Here is a 25,178-nt window from a genome sequence, read left to right as displayed (position 1 = left end):
CCGGCGGGCGCACTGCGCATGCGCCCGCCATTTTGAAGATGGCGGCGCCCACCGGGAGACACGAGGAGCATCGGGGGAGCTAGGTGAGTATTGGGGGGCCACCTGGGACCCATTTTCTCTGTCCTCCGATGTGCGATCACATCGGAGGACAGAGAAATTAAAAAGAGATCGCTTTTTTTTTTTTTTTGCGATCGCCGGTAAACGGTTAATTACCGGCGATCGCAAATGCGGGGTGGGTTAAAAAAACCCCGAATCATGTTCTCTGGGGTCTCGGCTACCCTCGGCAGCCGAGACCCTGGAGAAAATCGGCCTCTGGGGGGCGCTATGGACTTTTTCCACAGCGCCGTTAATTTACGGCGCTGTGGTTTAAGTACCCTTAGCGGCCGCCGTTAAAAGGCGTATCGGCGGTTGCTAAGGGGTTAATGTCACCTGTTTGTACTTGTTATCAGTATAAAAGACACCTGTCCACAACCTCAAACAGTCACACTCCAAACTCCACTATGTTGAAGACCAAAGAGCTGTCGAAGGACACCAGAAACAAAATTGTAGCTCTTCACCAGGCTGGGAAGACTGAATCTGCAATAGGCAAGCAGCTTGGTGTGATGAAATCAACTGTGGGAGCAATAATAAGAAAATAGAAGACATACAAGACCACTGATAATCTCCCTCGATCTGGGACTCCATGCAAGATCTCACCCCGTGGGGTCAAAATGATAACAAGAATGGTGAGCAAAAATCCCAGAAACACACGGGGGGGAACTAGTGAATGACCTGCATAGAGCTGGGACCATCGTAACAAAGGCTACCATCAGTAACACACTACACCGCCAGGGACTCAAATCCTGCAGTGCCAGACGTGTCCCCCTGCTTAAGCCAGTACATGTCTGGACCCATCTGAAGTTTGCTAGAGAGCATTTGGATTATCCAGAAGAATATTGGGAGAGTGTCATATGGTCTGATGAAACCAAAGTAGAACTGTTGGTAGAAACAAAACTCGTCATGTTTGGAGGAGACAGAATGCCAAGTTACATTCAAAGAACACCATACCTACTGTGAAGCATGGGGGTGGCAACATCATGCTTTGGGGCTGTTTCTCTGCAAAGGGACCAGGACAAATGATCAGTGTACATGATAGAATCAATTGGGCCATGTATCGAGAGATTTTGAGTGCAAACCTCCTTCCATCAGCAAGGGCTTTGAAGATGAAACGTGGATGGGTCTTTCAACATGATAATTATCCCAAGCACACCACCAAGGCAACGAAGGAGTGGCTTCGTAAGAAGCATATGAAGGTCCTGGAGTTGTCTAGCCAGTCTCCAGATCTCAACCCCATAGAAAAAATTTGGAGGGAGTTGAAAGTCTGTGTTGCCCAGCGACAGGCCCAAAACATAACTGCTCTAAAAGAGATATGCATGGAGGAATGGGACAACATACCACCAACAGTGTGTGCCAACCTTGTGAAGACTTACAGAAAACATTTGACCTCTGTCATTGCCAACAAAGGATATATAACAAAACATTCAGATGAACTTTTGCTAACGACCAAATACTTATTTTCCACCATAATTTGCAAAATAAATCTTTCCAAATCAGACAAGGTAATTTTCTGAATTTGTTTTCTCATTTTAACTCTCATAGTTGTGGTCTACCTATGATGTCAATTACAGGCCTCTCTCAGCTTTTTAAATTGGAGAACTTGCACAATTGGTGGCTGACTAAATATTTTATTTTCCCCCTGTATGTGACGTTTGTGTTTCGCAACAGTGTGGCATCAGAGTGCAGTCAGTTAGTTCGTGTTTCATATCCATGTGCAGCAGTCTGTGTGACTGCAGACCCGGGAAGAGCAGTAAAGTTCGCTCTGATCCCAGGTGCCGGCTGCTGAAGGCAGCTTTCATCATTGTTTTTTTAATCAGATACATTTTTATTAAGCATAATAAATGTTATCTACTTATACAACAAGTTGCATTTGTGTTTTATTTTAACAAGAAAATATACCCCTCCCCCCCCCCCTCCCTCGGATAACCAACCCCAACTATACCCACCCCTCCACGAGAAGATCTTCCTTTTTACAGACATATTGTATTATTAACATTGTTTTCCACAACCCCTCAATTATTCCCATTTAGCCATGGCTGCCATAGCTTTTGAAAAAACCCCATCCTATTCCTCTTGATATAAATGCTTTTTTCGAGCTGGACAATATGATTCGCTTGTGCAACAAACTCTCGTCTGGTTGGAGGTTCCTCCCTAATCCAGTATCTCGCAATCACTTTTCTTGCAATGAAGAGCAATCTAGCTATTGCCATTTTGGCAGTTTCGTCGGCTGACAATTCCTCCACATACCCAAGTATACAAACCACTGGATCCCTGGGAACCGCACATCCATAAAGCACCCCAATTTGGTTCAACACTGCTACCCAATACGAAAAGAGCCTGGGACACAGCCACAACATGTGAAGCATACCCGCCTCAGTCTGAGTGCACCTAGGGCACCTAGAATCAGATCTCACTCCAGCTCTAAACAACAAGTCGGGTGTCCTATAGGCCCTATTTACCACATACAGTTGCGACAGCCTCCCAGGCTCACTCATCGACAATCCGGGCACGTATTCTAGAATGGATTCCCATTTGTCATCGTCTATTTCCCCCAGTTCAGCCTCCCACTTCTCTCTAGCCTTAATCGGGTAATCCGCTAAAAATGTGTGCAGTAAATCCCCATATACTTCCGATATTGCCCCCTTTGTTCCATTATTATTTAGTATAAAGTCTAACATGAGATCTTTCTGAATCACTATGGGCCCCCTCCTCCTCTGTGCCTGAAAAGCGTGCTGAACTCTCCTATATTGATACCATTTTAACCCCAGGAACTGGAATTCCTGCTGAAGCGCATCGTAAGACTTAAGGCTCCCATTGTGAATCAATTGTCCTAACAACCTAATGCCTTTTTCTCTCCATTCTCCCATTCCTTCCATATGGTTAAATTCTTGAAGAGAGGAGTTATCCCAGATAGGTGAAAATTCCGTGAATCCCCCAACTCCCCTAATTCGCTTCAGCATCTGCCATACCTTATGAATTAAATTCATGGTGGGATAACCAGTCCCCAATTTCTTAAAGAGTCCTGCTTCCAGACCCAGACTCAAAGCTTTCATCATTGTTGCTTGGTCTCCCTGAGATCAGTGTGCCCAGGTGACAATGATGGGAGTTGTATTCAGCACCCGCTGTGTACTCCAGTGAAAAATTAAGAATTAAATTTAAAAAAACGGCGTGGGCTCCAGCACAATTTTCATAACCAGAGGGAAAACCCACAGCTGGGAGCTGAGGTTAATAATATGGGAAAAAGGGCAATATCCCAAAAGGTTCCCAGGCTATTAATAACAGCTGTTTGCTTAGCCTTTACAAGTGAATTTATGGGGAACCACAGAAACAAAATGACACAGGCTCCCAATATAAACTCAAACCATCAAAGGCTAAACAAACAGCTGTGGGTTCATATTAATAGCCTGGGAAGGGGCCAGAGATATTGCCCTCCTCCCAGGCTACAAACATCAGCGCTCAGCTATCCCAGAAATGCTGCATCCATAAGATTAAGCTTAGCCTCGCTCGTCCCACTTGCCCTGTGGCGAGGGCAAGTGGGGTAATAGGGTTGGGGGTTGATGTCATATTTGTATTGTCAGGTGACATCAAGCCCAGGGGTTAGTAATGGAGAGGCGTCTATAAGACGCAACCATTACTATCCCCATAGTAAGTATTGAAATAAACACACAAAAATACCCGGTTTTACACATTTATTTAAAAATAAAAAACACAGTTATATTCAACTTTTATCCCACCAATGACACCATCTACAAGGAGTTTGTATGTTCCCCCCATGTTTGCGTGGGATTCCTCCAGGTTCTCTGGTTTCCTCCCACATTATAAAGACATAGTGATGGGGCTCGCAATCTAATTTCCCTATCAGGGACAGCAATGATAATGTGTGCAAACTGTAAAGCGCTGTGGAATATGTTGGCGCTATATAAAAAATAAAAATTATTATTATTACCTTTACACCTAAAATATTGAAGCCCTTATCCCCACCTCACCGACATCTGATTTTCACAATGAATGGTGCCATGATGCAACTGTTTATGCTGAAAAGCAGGACACAATGAGCTGCTGCAAGCACAGTTCACCGAGTGGCCAAGTGAACTGCGATGATCTCAATGAGATCACTGTGAGAACCATGAGAAAGTTATCACTGTGATCGCATTAAGGTCACCGCAGTTCATCATTCTGGCTCACAGTGAAGTGATCCTGGGAATGCACCTTCAGTGACCGGTGGTAACCTCTATGTCACCGCTCATCACTGAAGCTGCGCTCGCAACACCTTATTGTTTCATGGTTTGCAACCTGTATGGTCACATCATGCCACTGTTCAGGTTATTAACCTGATATCGTAGAGATGGTTTATGGGGTGTGACAGTAGAGCTTATTTTCACTTCGGACAGGTGAGGGATATGGTTGATTATTATTTTCTGTTTTTTTACAGGGGACAAGGGCTTCAATTTAATAGGTGTAAGGTGAGTATAACTTTACTTTGTTTTTAATTTTTAAATAAATGTGTAAAATAGGGTGTTGATTTTTATTTCAAATAAAAGGATTTTATTCTTGCTGTGTGTTTATTTCCAAACTTACTATTTGTTAGTAATGGGGCCGTCTCATAGACACCTTTCCATTACTAACTCCTCTGCTTGATGTCAGCTGACAATATAAGGCTGACATCAACCCAACACATGTTACCATACTTGCCACTGCAGAAGGGCAAGTGGAAAGAGCGAGGCTAAGCACCAGATTTGGCGCATATTATGAATGCACCATTTCTGGGGTGGCTGAGGGCTGATGTTGGTAGCCTGGGAGAGGTGGGGGGCAATATCCATGACCCCTTCACAGGCTATTTATATCAACCCACAGCTGCCTGTTTAGCCTTTGCTGGTTTAATTTTATAGGGAGACCCCATGTCATTTTTTTTCTGGAGTCCTCCATAAATTCACCAGTAAAGGCTATGCAAACAGCTATGAGCTGTTGTTAATAGCCTGGGAACCTTATAGGGTATTGTCCATTGTCCCAGATTATTAACATCAGTCCCCAGCCGAGGGCTTTCCCTCTGCTAGCTATGAAAATTGTGCTGGAGCACACGACGTTTTTAAATGTAATTCTTTAATTTACACAGGATGGACACAGCAGGTGCTGAATATATCTCCAATAATTGTTTATTAAAGGGAATGCGCATGTAGGCAGAGGTAAGTCAGTCACTGTCAGAGGGTGGGGAGAAGCGACTGAGGACCCGCCTGTACAACTAGTCACCTGTGAGGCTCGATCTCCAGCAGTTATTAAAAATGTTTTTCTATTAAATGTGTCAGATTTTCATAGAAGCCTGTAATCAAGCATATATGCCTGTGATCGTACAGCCAGTGGCTGATTCAAGCTGCCAATGGTTTGGGCAGCATGTATCACCTGTCAGGCTCCCTTTAACGCATTCAGAACATATGATGTATATTTATATCATACTAGCTGAAGAGCCCGGCGTTGCCTGGGCATAGTAAATATCTGTGGTTAGTTAGAGCACCTCAATTCTCTTATTTTCCCATCACGCCTCTCATTTTCCCAATCACATCTTTCATTTTTCCCCTCACATCTCTCATTTTCTCCCTCACATCTCTCATTTTCTCCCTCACTCCTCTCATTCCCGCCTAACACTTGTCATTTCGACCTCACATCTGTCATTTTCCGATCACTACACTATTTTCCCTCACTCCTCTCATTTTGCACTCACACCTTTTCATTTTCACCTCACACCTCTCATTTTCACCTCAGTATATACATGTTTGTCATCTCCCTTATATATAGTATAAACCTGTATGTCATCTCCTGTATATAGTATATACCTATATGTCATCTCCCCTGTATATAGTATATACCTGCTGTGTGTCATCTCCCCTGTATATAGTATATACCCGTATGTCATCTCCTCCTATATATAGTATATACCTGTATGTCATCTCCTCCTATATATAGTATATACCTGTATGTCATCTCCTCCTATATATAGTATATACCTGTATGTCATCTCCTCCTGTATATAGTATATACCTGTGTGTCATCTCCCCTGTATATAGTATATATCTGTGTGTCATCTCCTCCTGTATATAGTATATACCTGTATGTCATCTTCTATATATAGCATATACCTGTATGTCATCTCCTCCTGTATATAGTATATACCTGTAGGTAATCTGCTCCTGTATATAGTATATACATGTGTGTCATCTCCTCCTGTATATAGTATATACCTGTATGTCATCTCCTCCTGTGTATAGTATATACCTGTATGTCATCTCCTCCTCTATATAGTATATACCTGTGTGTCATCTCTCCTGTATATAGTATATATCTGTGTGTCATCTCCCCTGTATATAGTATATACCTGTGTGATCTCCTGTATTAGACCTCGTTAACACGTTATTTGCTCAGTATTTTTACCTCAGTATTTGTAAGATAAACTGGCAGCCTGATAAATCCCCAGCCAACAGGAAGCCCTCCCCCTGGCAGTATATATTAGCTCCCACATACACCTAATAGACAGGTCATGTGACTGACAGCTGCTGTATTTCCTATATGGTACATTTGTTGCTCTTGTAGTTTGTCTGCTTATTAATCAGATTTTTATTTTTGAAGGCTAATACCAGACTTGTGTATGTTTTAGGGCGAGTTTCGTTTGTCAAGTTGTGTGTGTTGAGTTGTGTGTGGTGACATGCATGTAGCGACTTTTGTGAGATGAGTTTTGTGTGGCAACATGCGTGTAGCAACTTTTTGTGTGTCGAGTTGCATGTGACAGGTTAGTGTAGCAAGTTGTGTGCAGCAAGTTTTGCGCATGGCGAGTTTTTCGCGTGGTGAGTTTTATGTCTGGTGGCTTTTGAGTATGTGCAAGTTTTGTGTGAGGCAACTTTTGCATGTGTTGCAAATTTTGTGCATGTGGCAATTTTTCCGCGTGTGCAAGTTTTGCGTGTGGCGAGTTTTCCATGAGGTGAGTTTTGCACTTGTGGCGAGTTTTGCGTGAGCCTAGTTTTTGCATGTGGCGAGTTTTGCGCGTGGTGAGTTTTGAGCGGCGACTTTTGTGTTTCGATTTTTATGTGGCGAGGTTGGTGTATGTGTGGTGAAATGTGTGCTGAGGGTGGTATATGTGTTCAAGCACGTGGTAGTGTGTGGCGCATTTTATGTGTGTGTTCATATCCCCATGTGTGGTGAGTATCTCATGTCGGGGCCCCACCTTAGCAACTGATCGGTATATACTCTTTGGCGCCATCGCTCTCATTCTTTAAGTCCCCCTTGTTCACATCTGGCAGCTGTCAATTTGCCTCAAACACTTTTCCTTTCACTTTTCCCCATTATGTAGATAGGGGAAAAATAGTTTGGTGAATTGGAAAGCGTGGAGTTAAAATTTCACCTCACAACATAGCCTATGACGCTCTCAGGGTCCAGACGTGTGACTGTGCAAAATTTTGTGGCTGTAGCTGCGACGCCTCCAACACTTTTCATTTCACTTTTTCCCCATTATGTAGATAGGGGCAAAATTATTTGGTGAATTGGAAAGCGCGGGGTTAAAATTTCACCTCACAACGTAGCCTATGACGCTCTCAGGGTCCAGAAGTGTGACTGTGCAAAATTTTGTTTCTGTAGCTGCGACGCCTCCAACACTTTTCCTTTCACTTTTTTCCCCATTATGTAGATAGGGGCAAAATTGTTTGGTGAATTGGAAAGCGCGGGGTTAAAATTTCACTTCACAACGTAGCCTATGACGCTCTCGGGGTCCAGACGTGTGACTGTGCAAAATTCTGTGGCTGTAGCTGCGACGGTGCAGATGCCAATCCCGGACATACATACACACATACACACACACATACACACATTCAGCTTTATATAGTAGATGTCGGGTCCCTGACTTTAATACGGATTTTGACGATGAGCCCGCATCTTTCCCCGCACATGACAGTTGATTTAATCAGGTCTCATGTGCTTTAACAGTCGCGGGTGGAGCGGTGCTATATCTGGGACTGCTAACCTGTGAAATCTCATTGTCAAAATCTGACAGTGGGATTTAGGCAAGGTTCACATGGCGTTAGGTACCATATGTTAACGCACCTATTGCCATCTATTATCGTAACGCATCCTAACGCAGGCCAAAATGAGAATGCATTAGCGATGATGCGTTACTTTGTAACACCCGCTCGAACGCGGTCTCCCGCGTTTTCGGGTACATTAGGTCTAACGCACAGCGAACGGACGCTACCATGCTTTGGTGCATGCGTTAGTGCATTTGTAGAAAAAAGTGAATTTGGGAATCAGCGTTAGCGCATCTGTTTAACCGATACGTTAAACGAATGGCACTAATGTGATGTGAACCTAGCCTCAACATGCTCCGCGCGGGGTCCACGCCATTCCAAGCTCCCATCATTACGCCTTGTGACGTGTCTGCGAGGCACCGATGGATCGTCTTGATAGCCGAGGGTCTACTGAAGACACCCCTGCCTGGCAAGATACTCCTGTGAACGCCGACTCTTGACGATGTTCAAAGGAGATCATCAATTCTACTATACTTAGCAGTGCTGAAGCTCTGCTATCACTAATGATCCGCAATCTCCGTTTCAAGTTTCTTAAGGGGACTATTAAATAAAGTAGAAAGAAAAAAAGTTTCTAAAATATGAAGGAAAGCCTCCCCACAAAAGTTCACCCCCTTTTTCCTCCATTGAAAATAATTGGGAAAGAATACACATATATGGTACTGCTGCGTTCAGAAATGTCCGATCTATCAAAATATAAAATAAATTAATCTGATTGGGAAACAGAGAAACAAGAAAAAACGATAAAACGCCAGAATTATGTTTTCTTGGTTGCTGCAACATTGCCATAAAAAGAAATAAGAGGCGATCAAAACATCGTATCTACTGCAAAATGGTATCAATAAAAACAACTGCTCTGGGCACAAAAAATAAGCCTTCACCCTGCCCCAGATCACGACAAATGAAAAGGTTTGTGTCTCAGAAAATGGCGACAAAAGCAAAGAAAAACTTCAGATAAATTTCAAAATTTTTTTCAACAATTTAATAAAAAATAAACTTTACATGTTTGGATTTGGCATATTCATATTGACCCATTTAGTGAACATGGAAAATAAAAAAAACCATTAAACAATTGTGGACTTTTTTTGCACTTTCACTGCACTTGTCATTTTTTTTTTCAGTTTTCCAAGTACACTATATGGTAAAATCAATGGTGGAATTCAAAAGTACTACTCGTCCCGCAAAAAAAAAAAACAAGCCTTCATACTGCAATATTGACAGAAATATAAAAAGTTATGGCTCTTGGAAGAAGGGGAGGAAAAAACTAAAATAGAAAATGGCCTGGTGGTGACGGGGTGAAAGTGGTACTTTTAAAGAGGCAGTATCCCAATTGTGGACAGTGAATTTGAATGGTGTTAAAAAAGGGATGGCACACATGCTATGGTAGTCAATGAGATGCTAGGAATAGCCAACAAGTAGCAAGTGCAGGCCCTTCTAGGGGCAATAGTGACTGGTGCAATCCCCCAATTTAGCCACCCAGGTCCTTGTGACCTTCCAGGAGACGTAAAACCCATTTCATTACAGGTCTATAACTGGATAACCAGTTTTACGGACCTGCAATAGCTACTTTGTAAAGAACCCTGTTCACACTAATGACCTTAGGGAGCAGGAAATCTGCTGATGTAGTAAGGGAACATTACACCGCCGCTGTGGTAAGGGTGAAGGCATTCAATTAGAAGCAATAAGCACCGTCCAATGCAATTAATAATAAATGACTTCATTAATAGTAAGCAAGTAAACATGTCCGGCTCATCCTGCAGCCTTAGTTTATTAGCGTTCTTCTTTCTACTAAGATATAATAAGGAATACAACTAGAAAGTACACCTAGTGCGTCAATACGTCGAATCACACCAGTCATGTAAAGAATTACCAAAATGGATGAAAAGAGACAGAAAGGTCCATGAAGTGCCCACACTGAGCACTGGGCTGGAGCACATCCTAATGCCCGAGGAGGGCCGAGGGGCCTAGTCATGGAACATGTAAGGGATCCATGTGGAAACGATGGCAACCATAATCCGCCGGCGCCCACACTCGATTTTATAGGATGCATATTACATTGTTTTTTCTTAGAGGGGGCTATAATACAGCAGCTCATGAAAGTAAAAACCCCATAGTGGCACATGTAACACACACACCAAGAGGGCCTTTATAGGAGGACACGTAAACCACGAGAGACGACAAAAATGAGTCCAACAAGATCAAAATCCAGCAGAGTAAAGCAAACCATTGAAGAAAATACCCTAAGGGCACACCATGTCTTTTAAATGTCAGTGTACCCGCATTATTTTTCCTGTAGGAAAATGCCCGCCGTGTTTTTCCAAAAGCATCTTTTGTGACGTCCTTTTGCAGTGGCGTGGTTTTTTTTTAATTTTCTGTATATGAATCAGAGGCAGCTTCCCAGCGGAAAACGCCTAGGGAATGCACCGGTCCCTTCTTTTATATAGTCGATAGCAATCGAAGTCTGCAAGGGTTAAAAGGAGAGAAAAGGGCTGAAATGTACGTCGTTTTGACATTGCAATATATCAGTCCATTCTTTTTTTTTTAGCGCTTTTTCAGGCGGGTTCAGTGAGGTATCAGCGTGAAGATGACGCTGTGTGCACATACCATAAGACTGGCAAAATCTGCAAGCGCACACAATATCTGTTTAGGATGCTGCCACTAGTAAAAGCTAACAGATGACCAGCATGAGACTATGCAAATAACTGGAAAATGGCTGTATGGTCTAAGGGGCATTCTCTTTATTACCTCTGGACTGAAACATACGGCCTTTGGTCCAAGTGTCATGTGAAACCCCACACCGCTCTTTTTTAACATATACATTAGAAAAAGTAAATGGGGATGCAGATTTCCAAAGTTCTCCATCATTTTACGTTGTTTAAAGGGAATCTATCAGCAGGTTTTTGCTATGTAATCCGAGGACAGCATGAGGTAGGGGCTAAGACACAGATTTCAGGAATGTGTCACTTATTGGGTGATGTGCTGTTTAAATATAATGGATGTTTTATCACCATGAGATTATCACTGCCTGGACTACAGCCCCTGTGAGCCCTAGTCTGGCCACGCCCCCTCCTCTGATAAGCAGCTCATTGTCAATATACAATGTAGACAGGAAGCTGTGAAGTGGGGTGAGCTTTTCAGCTCTGCTACATCTAAAAGCTTTGATTGTATCATAACTGCTGCACCCAGTAAAATAAGTGATACATGGTTGGAATCAGTGTCTCTTTGCCTACATTATGCTATGCTCAGATGGGGTAGCAAACACCTGCTGTCAGATTCCTTTTCAGGCCTGCAGCTGATCTGGCAAGAGGACATCTAATCTAATGTGGGCAGCAATGAGGAAGGGAAATGGTGAGCTGACATTAGGAATACTCTCCCATTGAGTGAATTTCATTTTAACCAAAACAGACATCCACTTTTATAAACCCTGAATAAATGTGGCACATTTATAGGAGGAATAACGTAATGCCACTAGAAGTCTGAAATCTGGAAGGAAACTGTGAAATGTTAATAGTGATAGTGCAACGTTTGTTTTCCCAACCTCTGAAAACGAAGCAGCGTTTATGGGGCAGATGTCCTTTTCCCTCGAAAGTTCAAACAGATGTTAGGGATAAAAAACAGGATGGTCTTATTCCTAAAGTCCTATGAATTGCTAAATACAGAGCAAAAGTCTCCTGGGCGAACGTAAAATGCAGCTGCACACCTTTCACTTACTCGCTCTAGTCTCTTCCAACAAAAATATCATAAAATGAGAAAGGATTGTGGATGGATGTGCGCACTTGTGACTGTGTGCAGCGCTATAGCCTGGCCAATAGACACACAGACAGATACATAGAGACTGTAGATACACAGAGACTGTAGATACACAGACTGTAGATGCACAGAGACTGTAGATGCACAGAGACTGTAGATGCACAGAGACTGTAGATGCACAGAGACTGTAGATACACAGAGACTGTAGATACACAGAGACTGTAGATGCACAGAGACTGTAGATACACAGAGACTGTAGATACACAGAGACTGTAGATGCACAGAGACTGTAGATGCACAGAGACTGTAGATGCACAGAGACTGTAGAGGCACAGAGACTGTAGAGGCACAGAGACTGTAGAGGCACAGAGACTGTAGATACACAGAGACTGTAGATACACAGAGACTGTAGAGGCACAGAGACTGTAGATACACAGAGACTGTAGAGGCACAGAGACTGTAGATACACAGAGACTGTAGATACACAGAGACTGTAGATGCACAGAGACTGTAGATGCACAGAGACTGTAGATGCACAGAGACTGTAGAGGCACAGAGACTGTAGAGGCACAGAGACTGTAGATACACAGAGACTGTAGAGGCACAGAGACTGTAGATACACAGAGACTGTAGATACACAGAGACTGTAGATACACAGAGACTGTAGATGCACAGAGACTGTAGAGGCACAGAGACTGTAGATACACAGAGACTGTAGATACACAGAGACTGTAGATACACAGAGACTGTAGATGCACAGAGACTGTAGATACACAGAGACTGTAGATACACAGAGACTGTAGAGGCACAGAGACTGTAGATACACAGAGACTGTAGATACACAGAGACTGTAGAGGCACAGAGACTGTAGAGGCACAGAGACTGTAGATACACAGAGACTGTAGAGGCACAGAGACTGTAGAGGCACAGAGATAGTAGAGGCACAGAGATAGTAGAGGCACAGAGACTGTAGAAGCACAGAGACTGTAGAAGCACAGAGACTGTAGATGCACAGAGACTGTAGATGCACATAGACTGTAGATACACAGAGACTGTAAAGGCACAGAGACTGTAGATGCACAGAGACTGTAGATGCACAGAGACTGTAGATGCACAGAGACTGTAGATACACAGAGACTGTAGATACACAGAGACTGTAGATACACAGAGACTGTAGAGGCACAGAGACTGTAGATACACAGAGACTGTGAAGGCTCAGAGACTGTAGATGCACAGAGACTGTAGATACACAGAGACTGTAGATACACAGACTGTAAAGGCACAGAGACTGTAGATACACAGAGACAGTAGAGGCACAGAGACTGTAGAGGCACAGAGACTGTAGATACACAGAGACTGTAGAGGCACAGAGACTGTAGAGGCACAGAGACTGTAGATACACAGAGACTGTAGAGGCACAGAGACTGTAGAGGCACAGAGACTGTAGATGCACAGAGACTGTGAAGGCACAGAGACTGTAGATACACAGAGACTGTAGAGGCACAGAGACTGTAGAGGCACAGAGACTGTAGAGGCACAGACAGTAGATGCCCAGATACAAAGACTGTAGAGGCACAAACAGTAGACACACAGAGACTGTAGATGCACAGACTGTAGATGCACAGATAGTGGAGGCACAGACTGTAGATGCACAGAGACTGTAGAAACACAGACCGTAAATGGACCTTGTCACAAAGCTCTGGTTTGTACAGCACAGAGGTCAGAAGGTGACAGTCACTGATTAAACTTAATTGTTCCACAAAACATCTAATATGCCTCTATTACTATCTGCCACAGACATATTAGGATGTGAATACAAATAATTATCCTTTATCTGAATCCAATATTCCTTTTATCTACCATCTCTATAGTCGTCATTTAACACTGTGCTAAATACGACCAAGTGCAGCTGTGCAAATACATAGATGTAGATGCACAGAGACTGTAGAGGCACAGAGACTGTAGAGGTACAGAGACTGTAGAGGCACAGAGACAGTAGAGGCACAGAGACAGTAGAGGCACGGAGACTGTAGAGGTACAGAGACTGTAGAGGCACAGAGACTGTAGAGGCACAGAGACAGTAGAGGCACAGAGACAGTAGAGGCACAGAGACTGTAGAGGCACAGAGACTGTAGATGCACAGAGACAGTAGAGGCACGGAGACTGTAGAGGCACAGAGACTGTAGAGGCACAGAGACTGTAGATACACAGAAACTGTAGAGGCACAGAGACAGTAGAGGCACAGAGACAGTAGAGGCACAGAGACAGTAGAGGCACAGAGACAGTAGAGGCACAGAGACAGTAGAGGCACAGAGACTGTAGATACACAGAGACTGTAGATGCACAGAGACAGTAGAGGCACATAGACTGTAGATACACAGAGACTGTAAAGGCACAGAGACTGTAGATGCACAGAGACTGTAGATGCACAGAGACTGTAGATGCACAGAGACTGTAGATACACAGAGACTGTAGAAGCACAGAGACTGTAGATACACAGAGACTGTAGAGGCACAGAGACTGTAGATACACAGAGACTGTGAAGGCTCAGAGACTGTAGATGCACAGAGACTGTAGATACACAGAGACTGTAGATACACAGACTGTAAAGGCACAGAGACTGTAGATACACAGAGACAGTAGAGGCACAGAGACTGTAGAGGCACAGAGACTGTAGATACACAGAGACTGTAGAGGCACAGAGACTGTAGAGGCACAGAGACTGTAGATACACAGAGACTGTAGAGGCACAGAGACTGTAGAGGCACAGAGACTGTAGATGCACAGAGACTGTGAAGGCACAGAGACTGTAGATACACAGAGACTGTAGAGGCACAGAGACTGTAGAGGCACAGAGACTGTAGAGGCACAGACAGTAGATGCCCAGATACAAAGACTGTAGAGGCACAAACAGTAGACACACAGAGACTGTAGATGCACAGACTGTAGATGCACAGATAGTGGAGGCACAGACTGTAGATGCACAGAGACTGTAGAAACACAGACCGTAAATGGACCTTGTCACAAAGCTCTGGTTTGTACAGCACAGAGGTCAGAAGGTGACAGTCACTGATTAAACTTAATTGTTCCACAAAACATCTAATATGCCTCTATTACTATCTGCCACAGACATATTAGGATGTGAATACAAATAATTATCCTTTATCTGAATCCAATATTCCTTTTATCTACCATCTCTATAGTCGTCATTTAACACTGTGCTAAATACGACCAAGTGCAGCTGTGCAAATACATAGATGTAGATGCACAGAGACTGTAGAGGCACAGAGACTGTAGAGGTACAGAGACTGTAGAGGCACAGAGACAGTAGAGGCACAGAGACAGTAGAGGCACGGAGACTGTAGAGGCACAGAGACTGTAGAGGCACAGAGACTGTAGAGGCACAGAGACAGTAGAGGCACAGAGACAGTAGAGGCACAGAGACTGTAGAGGCACAGAGACTGTAGATGCACAGAGACAGTAGAGGCACGGAGACTGTAGAGGCACAGAGACTGTAGAGGCACAGAGACTGTAGATACACAGAAACTGTAGAGGCACAGAGACAGTAGAGGCACAGAGACAGTAGAGGCACAGAGACAGTAGAGGCACAGAGACAGTAGAGGCACAGAGACTGTAGATACACAGAGACTGTAGATGCACAGAGACAGTAGAGGCACGGAGACTGTAGAGGCACAGAGACTGTAGAGGCACAGAGACTGTAGAGGCACAGAGACTGTAGAGGCACAGACAGTAGATGCCCAGATACAAAGACTGTAGAGGCACAAACAGTAGACACACAGAGACTGTAGAGGCACAGAGACTGTAGAGGCACAGAGACTGTAGAGGCACAGAGACTGTAGAGGCACAGAGACTGTAGAGGCACAGAGACTGTAGAGGCACAGAGACTGTAGATACACAGAGACTGTAGAGGCACAGAGACCGTAGAGGCACAGAGACCGTAAAGGCACAGAGACAGTAGAGGCACAGAGACCGTAGAGGCACAGAGACTGTAGATACACAGAGAGTGTAGATACACAGAAACTGTAGATACATAGAGACTGCAGATGCAGACTGTAGATACACAGATAGTAAATGCACAAACAGTAGATACACAGACTGTATATGTGTAAGGAGGAATACCGGGCTGCGGGTACCTGTGCTGCGCTGGTTCTGGAACTGTTGAGGCTGCATCCCATATTGTCCGGGGGAAGGCAAAAAGGACCGGACCAGGGCTCTGACCAGGGGCGCGGTTAAAAGGGAAAGTGCATACGCAGCATCAAGGATTTTCCCACCAGCCATGAGAGAGGCAAGGTGCGTGCGCAGCATGCTCTGCAAGGTGCTCAGATGGGCCGAGACGAAGCGGGGCCAGCCATATGCCAGGACACTGCCAGAGCCTACCACAGTGACCGGAAGAGCCGGGAGCCCTGTTCAGTTGAGCGCCGCTCGTTAGCTTAAGAGCCAGGGCAGGGTGCAGGACTGTTTGTTGCTGCCCACATTGCCGGACGTTGCCACACCGTTCGACCAGGACCCTGATAGTATTGCAGCCTTGCCTGCATTGGCCACAGCCACTTATGGACTAGGGGCCCAGTGGAAGGTACCAGACACCAACCACTGCCGCCAGAAGACAAACCACCATTACCAGCAGGACCTAATTGGACAAGCACAGCGCTAGCTGTTGTCGGCGCTACTGACTTTCAAGCAGCATCTACAGTCGGAAGAACTACTGCCACGTAAAGTGATTCACAAGAACTGCCGTTATCCGATTCATTGTTCCTTAACGCTGCATATCCTTTACAATTGAACTGTTATTTTCCCCATTTAACCCTGCACCTCCCTGTGAGGAGTTAACCCCCTGTTAAATTAAAACTGTTATATGTGTTAACCCTTGGTCTGCCTTCTGTCTGTCACTGCATCCCGCAACCTGCTCACACTCACACACACAGCAGATACACAGCGACTGTAGATGCACAGACTGTAGATGCACAGAGACTGTAGATGCACAGACTGTAGAGGCACAGAGACTGTAGAGGCACAGAGACAGTAGAGGCACAGAGACTGTAGAGGCACAGAGACTGTAGAGGCACAGAGACTGTAGAGGCACAGAGACTGTAGAGGCACAGAGACTGTAGAGGCACAGAGACTGTAGAGGCACAGAGACAGTAGAGGCACAGAGACTGTAGATGCACAGAGACAGTAGATGCACAGAGACAGTAGAGGCACAGAGACTGTAGAGGCACAGAGACTGTAGAGGCACAGAGACAGTAGAGGCACAGAGACTGTAGATACACAGAGACTGTAGAGGCACAGAGACTGTAGAGGCACAGAGACTGTAGATACACAGAGACTGTAGAGGCACAGAGACTGTAGAGGCACAGAGACTGTAGAGGCACAGAGACTGTAGATGCACAGAGACTGTAGAGGCACAGAGACTGTAGAGGCACAGAGACTGTAGAGGCACAAAGACAGTAGATGCACAGAGACAGTAGAGGCACAGAGACTGTAGAGGCACAGAGACTGTAGAGGCACAGAGACTGTAGATGCACAGAGACTGTAGATGCACAGAGACAGTAGAGGCACGGAGACTGTAAAGGCACAGAGACTGTAGATGCACAGAGACTGTAGATGCACAGAGACTGTAGATGCACAGAGACAGTAGATACACAGAGACTGTAGAGGCACAGAGACTGTAGAGGCACAGAGACTGTAGAGGCACAGAGACAGTAGAGGCACAGAGACAGTAGAGGCACAGAGACAGTAGATACACAGAGACTGTAGAGGCACAGAGACTGTAGAGGCACAGAGACTGTAGAGGCACAGAGACTGTAGAGGCACAGAGACAGTAGAGGCACAGAGACTGTAGAGGCACAGAGACTGTAGAGGCACAGAGACTGTAGAGGCACAGAGACTGTAGAGGCACAGAGACAGTAGAGGCACAGAGACTGTAGAGGCACAGAGACTGTAGAGGCACAGAGACTGTAGAGGCACAGAGACTGTAGAGGCACAGAGACTGTAGATGCACAGAGACAGTAGAGGCACAGAGACTGTAGAGGCACAGAGACTGTAGAGGCACAGAGACAGTAGAGGCACAGAGACTGTAGATACACAGAGACTGTAGAGGCACAGAGACTGTAGAGGCACAAAGACAGTAGATGCACAGAGACAGTAGAGGCACAGAGACTGTAGAGGCACAGAGACTGTAGAGGCACAGAGACTGTAGATACACAGAGACTGTAGATGCACAGAGACAGTAGAGGCACGGAGACTGTAAAGGCACAGAGACTGTAGATGCACAGAGACTGTAGATGCACAGAGACAGTAGATGCACAGAGACAGTAGATACACAGAGACTGTAGAGGCACAGACAGTAGATGCACAGACAGTAGATGCACAGATACAAAGACTGTAGAGGCACAAACAGTAGACACACAGAGACTGTAGAGGCACAGACTGTAGATGCACAGATAGTGGAGGCACAGACTGTAGATGCACAGACTGTAGATGCACAGATAGTGGAGGCACAGACTGTAGATGCACAGAGACTGTAAAGGCACAGAGACTGTAGATACACAGAGACAGTAGAGGCACGGAGACTGTAGATGCACAGAGACAGTAGAGGCACAGAGACTGTAGAGGCACAGAGACTGTAGAGGCACAGAGACTGTAGAGGCACAGAGACTGTAGATACACAGAGACTGTAGATACACAGAGACTGTAGATACACAGAGACTGTAGAGGCACAGAGACTGTAGAGGCACAGAGACTGTAGAGGCACAGAGACAGTAGATACACAGAGACTGTAGATACACAGAGACTGTAGAGGCACAGAGACTGTAGATGCACAGAGACATTAGAGGCACAGAGACTGTAGAGGCACAGAGACTGTAGATGCACAGAGACTGTAAAGGCACAGAGACTGTAGATGCACAGAGACTGTAGATGCACAGAGACTGTAGATGCACAGAGACTGTAGATGCACAGAGACTGTAGAGGCACAGAGACTGTAGAGGCACAGAGACTGTAGATGCACAGAGACATTAGAGGCACAGAGACTGTAGATGCACAGAGACTGTAGATGCACAGAGACTGTAAAGGCACAGAGACTGTAGATGCACAGAGACTGTAGATGCACAGAGACTGTAGATGCACAGAGACTGTAGATGCACAGAGACTGTAGAGGCACAGAGACTGTAGAGGCACAGAGACTGTAGAGGCACAGAGACTGTAGAGGCACAGAGACTGTAGATACACAGAGACTGTAGATACACAGAGACTGTAGATGCACAGAGACATTAGAGGCACGGAGACTGTAAAGGCACAGAGACTGTAGATGCACAGAGACTGTAGATGCACAGAGACAGTAGATGCACAGAGACTGTAGATGCACAGAGACTGTAGATGCACAGAGACTGTAGATGCACAGAGACTGTAGATGCACAGAGACTGTAGATGCACAGACTGTAGATGCACAGAGACTGTAGATACACAGAGACTGTAGATACACAGAGACTGTAGATGCCCAGAGACTACAGATACACAGAGACTGTAGAGGCAGAGACTGTAGAGGCACAGACAGTAGATGCACAGACAGTAGATGCACAGATACAAAGACTGTAGAGGCACAAACAGTAGACACACAGAGACTGTAGAGGCACAGACTGTAGATGCACAGACTGTAGATGCACAGATAGTGGAGGTACAGACTGTAGATGCACAGACTGTAGATGCACAGATAGTGGAGGCACAGACTGTAGATGCACAGACTGTAGATGCACAGATAGTGGAGGCACAGACTGTAGAGGCACAGAGACTGTAGCTGCACAGACTGTAGATGCACAGACTGTAGATGCACAGATAGTGGAGGCACAGACTGTAGAGGCACAGAGACTGTAGAGGCACAGACTGTAGAGGCACAGAGACGGTAGAGGCACAGAGACTGTAGCTGCACAGACTGTAGATGCACAGACTGTAGATGCACAGATAGTGGAGGCACAGACTGTAGAGGCACAGAGACTGTAGAGGCACAGACTGTAGAGGCACAGAGACTGTAGAGGCACAGAAACTGTAGCTGCACAGACTGTAGATGCACAGACTGTAGAGGCACAGAGACTGTAGAGGCACAGAGACTGTAGAGGCACAGAGACTGTAGAGGCACAGACTGTAGATGCACAGACTGTAGATGCACAGATAGTGGAGGCACAGACTGTAGCTGCACAGACTGTAGCTGCACAGACTGTAGATGCACAGAGACTGTAGAAACACAGACCGTAAATGGACCTTGTCACAAAGCTCTGGTTTGTACAGCACAGAGGTCAGAAGGTGACAGTCACTGATTAAACTTAATTGTTCCACAAAACATCTAATATGCCTCTATTACTATCTGCCACAGACATATTAGGATGTGAATACAAATAATTATCCTTTATCTGAATCCAATATTCCTTTTATCTACCATCTCTATAGTCGTCATTTAACACTGTGCTAAATACGACCAAGTGCAGCTGTGCAAATACATAGAAAAGGCACTCCGTAGCAGAACGTATGTGCTGTGCCAAATCCTAAAACAACACAAGTAGTGATGGCACAGCACATTTCTGTATTTTACCATCTGAAAGACTTACAGGTCACGCTTCATACTATTATTACCATAATTTCTGGCCTGAAATTCCAGTTAATAATATCCTACATATGTTCTAATCATAAATCCATAAATAGCATCTGATAATATTCAGCCCGTATTTCTGATACGCCATTGTCAGCTTTTTTATGCCAACCATCTAAAATATTCACAACAGGGAACGTTAATGAGGGTCATTCACCAAGGGCACATGCCAGGTGCTAAGAGTGCCCATTGCAGTTACAAAGTCTAGGCCACCACAACAGTTTACAGATTACCACTACACGATGGCTGACGCCCTCATAGTGCACTCAGTAGCCCTACTGGCCTTCAACGTCTACTCATTAGCCACCTGGGCCTTGGAGTGGGGATCTCCAGCCTCAAAAATTCCCAAACGCACACTCCAAGATCTTATAGAAGGCCTCCCCATAAGAGTGGAGGCTGATAGGGCCGTAAAGGGGAAACCAACACCAGATAAAGTTCCTAAGTGTCTGAATAATCAGAGGCAAATACAACATGGGCTTTTTTAAAAGAACTTTTAGTAGAAATCCAAGCTGAAGACTCGGATATCTTCCATAGATGGCTTATCTGTGTGCAGGACATCACATTGTAATTAAATAGGGTGAGCTGTAAATTTTTCATGCACAATCTGTAGCAATAAAGAAAACGTTGTGGATTTTGCTGCATGCAAATAAACGCTTTATGCATTAAATGAAGACTATCACTGGATTTTGTCAGGATTTAGGGCTGAATCGGCTGACTCGGGATTAGGGCCAACTTAATCATGTACCAAAAATTCTATGAAAACTATTTGTATAAGTAAACAGTAAGATAAGTGAGTGAGATCAGGGAGATTCCTAACTCTACCCTTTAATTTTTGATCCAAGTTCATATAATTTCCAAAATATCAAAATATTGGTAACAAAAAAAGATGTAACCGAGCCATATGATACAGCTAAATCCAACTACAAAGGGCCAACCATGAAAAGAACAGTTATCATTAGTAATGGGTAATACATCATGCGACTACGTTAACCCCGTTTGGTGGCTGCAGAATGACAGGGTCAATGGCAGGCATTGCCTCATAATAAATGAGCTTGCTGGAAAATGTGGCACATTGTAATTAATCCAAAATGTAAAAACAAAAATTTAATGGAAGGAGATCTTCAAAGGAACATTTGGGTGTAATGCAAACAAATGAGGGCCTAGGAGAACTGCTGCGTAATTGCATATGAAAGGCTCAGGCACACCATAAATAACTTTATGAGATAAAGCCACAAGGTAAAGAATATTTATTTTCCCTGGTAATGTCTCATATGCCAGACAAAATAAATATTGTTGTAACAGAAAATAAGCCTATAATATTGTTTATGGTGTGCCTAGGCATTAAATATGTCATTAAAATGTCCTTTCCATATTTAGATTAAAAGCTATATTTCCCCATATGTTCATCTCCTAATTAGCAGTAAAATATGGTTCTGGCCGGCAGGCTTGTAGGATAAGCAGTAATTGACTTCACACAAACACTGCTATAAGAGGTGTTACTTTCTCAGCATTTAATTCTGAGAAGAAAATGGAATTTGGTTCAGGCTTTAGGCCTCACTTGTCTGGATTTGTCACAGATAGAACATGTAACAACCGTAACTTACGGCGTCTTTCATATGTCACGGTTGTTCATCGCAAGTCCGCAACTGACCAAATACTAATGAAAATCTTATCGAAAAACACTGATGAAAATCGGTCCCTTTTTTCACATACGAGCATATAACAGATGTGTGAATGAGGCATTAGGTATACATACATTGCCTAGTACTATTCACAATCTAAGGAGTGTTGAAATCGGCATCGATCCCAACAACCTGTGCTTGGATAGATGGGCATGGACGTCTGGATGAGGCCACGTTCACATGCTCAGTGTTTGTAAGCCAGAACCAATCAGAGAAAAATAGAAACATGTCACCCTCACCACTTCTGTATTTATCACCCACTCCTGGTTTTGGATTACAAATACTGATGTAAAATACTCACCAAATACTGAACGTGTGAACGTGGCCTAAGCCCTAAAATATGAAGGGTGGGGTTCTTTTCTTCCCAGTTCCAGGGAACTAGAATCACGGAAAATGTTTTGCTGCCTTTGGACTTTCACATAATTATGACGAAATTAATAAAAAGTGTAAAAATGTTCTTACTTTTGTGCAGTTTTTCCACCAGAACAAGAACCTAGGAAAAAACAAAAAAACAGAAAATTTATGAATGATGAATGAAAAGATTATCTCAACTCCATCTGCTTAAGAAAACGAAGATTATAACGGATACTTTGTTCTGCTACTATAATACATAATGCACTTGAATACTCTGATTCATATGGACCCAGTGATCCACCTGTACACCTGTATACAAGGACACCTTCTGATTTTTCATCTCTCTCCCCCTCCAAATATGTTGTGCATTGTACGTTCCTACTCTAACCACACACCTGACATGTGCCTCTAACAGCCGCGGGTGGAATCGCGATCCACCCGTGGCTGTTAACCTGTTAAATGCTGCGGTCAATCTCTGACAGTGGCATTTAACTCGCGCTTACTGGAAGCGCTTCTGAAATCCCGTCCATCGGTGACCCCGTCAAGTGATCACGGGTCACCGATGGGTTGGCATGACAACCAGAGGTCTCCAGCAGAGCGCCGCCCGGTGAAAGGTGCTCATAGCAAGTGACCATTTCTGCTACACACAGGCAATCAGATTGCCTGTGTGCAGCAGAGCCGATCGGATTATGGCAGCTTCCAGTGTCCCATGGAGACTACTGAAGCATTCCAAAACAAAAAGTTTTTTAAAATATTAAATAAAAAAATATTAAAGTTCAAATCACCCCCCTTTTGCCCCATTCAAAATAAAATAAAAAAAAATCAAACATACACATATTTGGTATCACCGCATTCAGAATCAGATATATCAATATAAATATAAGGTATACTGCTAAACGGTGTAACAAGAAAAAAATTCAAAAACGCCAGACTTCCTTTTTTTTGCGTCACTGCTACATTGCAATAAAATGCAATAACGGGCGATCAACAGATTGTATCTGCATCAAAATTGTATCAATAAAAACATCAGCTCGGCGTGCAAGAAATAAGCCCTCAGCCAACCTGAGATCACAAAGAATGTAAATACTACAGGTCTCGGAAAATGGCACTTTTTTTTTTCCACCAAAATTTGGATTTTTTTCCACCACTTAAAGGGAAGGTGCCGCAATTTTGTTTTTGTATTAAAAATAATTGTTTATATAAACAATTATTTTTAATACAAAAATTTTTTTTTTAACTTTAATATATTTTTTATTATTAATTATTTTTGCAGCCACTGGGCGCCGCCATTTTGCTTTGCAGCAGTGTAAGAGTCCCAGCACGACATTTAGGCCGGCTTCACACTTGCGAGTTTTACGGACCTAAGAGCGCAGAAACTACGTCCGTAAAACTCGCAAAAAATACGGCACAATTATTCTCTATGCCCCTGCTCCTATCTGCCGTATTTTACTGATCAGTATTATACGGCTTTCTACGGCCGTACAAAATCGCAGCATGCTGCGTTTGTCACCATACTGCGCAAGAAATACGCCAATGAAAGTCTATGGAAGCGTGAAAAATACGGATTTCACACGGACAAGCAGTGTGACTTGCGAGAAATACGCAGCGCTGTTAGAAAGAAAAGCCGGTAATTCAGTGCGGTGTACAGTAAAATCACACTGACAGCTTACAGTAGAATAGGTAGAATAAATGTGTACACATAGAATAGGTATATATATATATATATATATATATATATATATATGTCAGTGAGACACATATATGTATATACAGTGGGGCAAAAAAGTATTTAGTCAGTCAGCAATAGTGCAAGTTCCACCACTTAAAAAGATGAGAGGCGTCTGTAATTTACATCATAGGTAGACCTCAACTATGGGAGACAAACTGAGAAAAAAAAAATCCAGAAAATCACATTGTCTGTTTTTTTAACATTTTATTTGCATATTATGGTGGAAAATAAGTATTTGGTCAGAAACAACATTTCATCTCAATACTTTGTAATATATCCTTTGTTGGCAATGACAGAGGTCAAACGTTTTCTGTAAGTCTTCACAAGGTTGCCACACACTGTTGTTGGTATGTTGGCCCATTCCTCCATGCAGATCTCCTCTAGAGCAGTGATGTTTTTGGCTTTTCTCTTGGCAACACGGACTTTCAACTCCCTCCAAAGGTTTTCTAAAGGGTTGAGATCTGGAGACTGGCTAGGCCACTCCAGGACCTTGAAATGCTTCTTACGAAGCCACTCCTTCGTTGCCCTGGCGGTGTGCTTTGGATCATTGTCATGTTGAAAGACCCAGCCACGTTTCATTTCAATGCCCTTGCTGATGGAAGGAGGTTTGCACTCAAAATCTCACGATACATGGCCCCATTCATTCTTTCATGTACCCGGATCAGTCGTCCTGGCCCCTTTGCAGAGAAACAACCCCAAAGCATGATGTCTCCACCACCCTGCTTTACAGTAGGTATGGTGTTTGATGGATGCAACTCAGTATTCTTTTTCCTCCAAACAAGACAAGTTGTGTTTCTACCAAACAGTTCCAGTTTGGTTTCATCAGACCATAGGACATTCTCCCAAAA

General features: G+C 44.0%; 1 protein-coding gene across 2 annotated transcripts in view; it reads right to left on the bottom strand.

Moving 5' to 3' along the window:
• The window catches only part of SNCAIP (synuclein alpha interacting protein), a 363,994-nt gene that overhangs the window by 218,211 nt on the left and 120,605 nt on the right, over nucleotides 1-25,178 (bottom strand). For both annotated transcript variants that reach the window (XM_069753553.1, XM_069753545.1), the window contains exon 2: nucleotides 22,710-22,740. The gene's annotated coding sequence lies outside the window, so the exon portion shown is untranslated. The remainder of the gene's footprint in view (nucleotides 1-22,709; nucleotides 22,741-25,178) is intronic.

This window comes from Ranitomeya imitator, chromosome 1 (genome assembly GCF_032444005.1).
Source record: "Ranitomeya imitator isolate aRanImi1 chromosome 1, aRanImi1.pri, whole genome shotgun sequence".
Taxonomy (NCBI): domain Eukaryota; kingdom Metazoa; phylum Chordata; class Amphibia; order Anura; family Dendrobatidae; genus Ranitomeya; species Ranitomeya imitator.
This window is presented reverse-complemented; position numbering and strand designations above follow the sequence as displayed.